Here is a 3263-nt window from a genome sequence, read left to right on the forward strand (position 1 = left end):
TGACGGCAAAAAACCTGATGAGTGAAAGGATAGGCTAGGTTCACTTTGCGTTAACAGCAGCCCGTTCAACAGAAGCGTTAACGGGCTGATGTTAACGCAAGTGCCAATATGTCATATCACTAGGGCAGATAGAGCTAGCAGCTGCTCTATCTGCGCTAGCAGTGACGGACCCGGAAACGCTGCAGCCCATGTCCCAAGGTCCGTCACTCAATGACAGCACATCGCTAGCGCACACCCATTTTGGGCGTGCGCTAGTGATGCGCCCGAAATAGAGCTAAATGGCAGCGTTAACGGACTGCGTTACACCACGTTAAGCCGCGGTGTAATGCAGTCCGTCTAACAGACTGCTTAAACACAATCTGAACCCAGCCTAACTGAACTGGGCACATTGCTGTCTATTAGCAGTCTGATCCCACTAGGAAAAAGGACTGTGTTTTCTTTCTTTTGTTTCTTTGTTTTGCTGTTTTGCCCAGAGGGCTTTTTACTTTAAGGTCATGTGCACACATAGGAAAAGTGGTGCAGAATTTTCTGCACAAAATCCGCATCTCCTGGCAGAATCCGCAGTCGCGGATTTGCCGCAGTTTTTTTGCGCGGATTTGCTGTGGAATTGATGCGGATTTTGTGCGGATTTTCTGCAGTTTTTGACACTGCGGATTTCTATCATGGAGGGGTGCCGAAACGCTGCAGATCCGCATAAGAGAAGTGACATGCACTTCTTTGAAATCCGCAGCAATTCCGCACTGATTTTTCTGCACCATGTGCACAGCTTTTTTTTTTTTTACATTGATTTACATGGTACTGTAAATCACAGTGCGGATCTGCAGCATTTCTGCGCGGAAAAATCCGCTGCGGATCCGCAACAAATCCGCATCGTGTGCACATAGCCTTAAGCTTGGTTTATGCTGCTACAGTAAAACCAAGCACTTTCTTAAAGAGACATTGTTCCAGAAATAATTCTGTGTCCAGCTGAGTGAGGCACTCAACCACAGGAGTGTACAGCTCTGGCAAAAATTAAGAGACCCTGCAAAATCTTCAGTTTGTCTGATTTTTCTCTTTATAGGTATATTTTTGAGTAAATTGTAAATTGTTCATTCATTCTATAAACTTCTGACAACATGTCTCCGAATTTACAAGCAATAAATCTTGTATTTTTTTTCTGAAAAAGAGAAATGGTCAAAAATTAAAAAAAACCCAAGAGCTTTCACTTTACTGATTTGGGGTTTGATCTTGCCTCTACCCACTACATATCCCAGGCATTTGGCCTCTTCTTTCTCCATAGCACATTTCTTCGGGTTTATTGAAAACCCCACCTTCCTTAGAGCATCAAACACCGCCTGGACCTTTTCCAGATGGCTCTCCCAGTCCGGGCTGAAGATAACAATATTATCCAGGTATGCGTATTGCTTATGGGGTGCAAGAATTCAATCCATAGCTCTCTGGAAGATCGCAGGGGTCCCCTGCAGTCCAAATGGCATACACACATACTGGAAGCATGCATCCGGTGTAGAAAACACAGTCTTCTCCTTGCCTCTCTGTACCATGGGGACCTACCAATAACCCTTCCTCAAATCTAAGGTGGTTATGTACCTTGTGGGCCCAAGTCTCTCGATTAGCTCATCGACGCATGACATGAGATATGCGTCAAACTTGGAAACCTCAATAAACTTCTGATAGTCATTGTAGAACCTCCATTCACCATCAAGCTTCGGGACCAGGACAATTGGGCTCGACCAACCGCTCTTGGACTCCTCAATGACCCTGAGTTTTAACATACGCTCCACCTCCTTGGAGATCACTTATCGACGGACATCCGGAATTCGATAGGACTTTACATTTATCCGCACATGTGGCTCTGTCAGAATATCGTGTTCTTTGACCCTTGTGCACCCCAGTAATTCTGAGAACAGGTCCCTGTTCCGCTGGACAAACTCCCAACTCTGGGCCTTCGACAGCATCTCTGCTATAGCGACACCTCCAACCTCACCTTCTTACTTGCCCAGCATGCACGGAGTTGATATGGTAGATCTATATGGTTTCCGTCTTGCGGATTGATCTTCTAGTTTATATAACCAATCTTCTCCACCACCTCATATGGCCCTTGCTATTTGGCTAAGAACTTACTCTCCAACATAGGAATTAGCACAAGTTCTTGGCCTCCCTGGCCTGAGCTTTTTGTGCCTGGAGGAGATGTCCTTTTACAATGGGCATCACTGTCGCAATCCTCTGCTGCATCAATGCCATGACACTTCTGTAGGGCGTGTCTTCAACTTCCCAGGTTTCCTTGGCTATATGTAGGAGACCTCACGGATGTCAGTCATACAAAAGTTCAAATGGCGAGAACCCCATAGAGGCCTGTGGAACCTCATGGATGGAGAACAACAGAAATGGTAAGAGACAGTCCCAGTCTCTACTTTCCTCAGCATACTCTTCTGTTCTTCAGTGTTTTATTAACCTTTCGACAAGGCCCTCTGTCTGAGGATGATACACTGAACTCCTCAACTGGAAGATTTGCAAGACCTTGCATAACTCCCTCATCACCTTACTCATAAAAGGTGTTCACTGGTTGGTCAGGATCTCCTTCAGCAAACCTGTCCAGGAAAACATGTGGACCAATTCGCGGGCTATACTCTTTATGGAGAAGTTTCTCAGGGAAATTGCCTCAGGATAGTGTGTGGCATTGTCCAGGATGACAAATATATACTGATACCCATGAGCAGATTTAACCAGGGGACCGACCAAGTCCATAGCAATTCTTTTGAATGACACTTCAATAATGGACCATGGCATGAGGGGACTTCGAAAATGAGAGGTGGAGGCAGTTAACTGACACATGGGGCAGGACCTGCAATAGTTTAATATGTCCCGGTGACACCTGGGCCAATAGAACCACTGAAAGATCCATTCCAGCATTTTTTCCACTCCCAGATGTCCCCCCAAGATGTGTGAATGGGCCATGTCCAACACCTTCCATCTATAGGGCCCCGGCCCTATTAACTGTTCCACCAGCTCCTCCCTCACTTTCGTGACCCGATACAACTCCCCTCTCATCAAAATATAGGGAAACCTTGTGTCAGCCCCCCAGATCCTGTGCAACCCAATTTATGATGGTGACATTATTAAAGGCTTCCTTCAGAGCTAGGTCCCCATGTTGGGCAGACAAAAAATTCTCACTAGTCACGCCTAACTCTAGAATGTCAATTTAGGGGACACTTTCTCCTCATCCCCCTCAATGACACAAAAAGGAAATCCATCTCCCTCTGGGT

This window comes from Ranitomeya imitator, chromosome 1 (assembly GCF_032444005.1).
Source record: "Ranitomeya imitator isolate aRanImi1 chromosome 1, aRanImi1.pri, whole genome shotgun sequence".
NCBI lineage: Eukaryota > Metazoa > Chordata > Amphibia > Anura > Dendrobatidae > Ranitomeya > Ranitomeya imitator.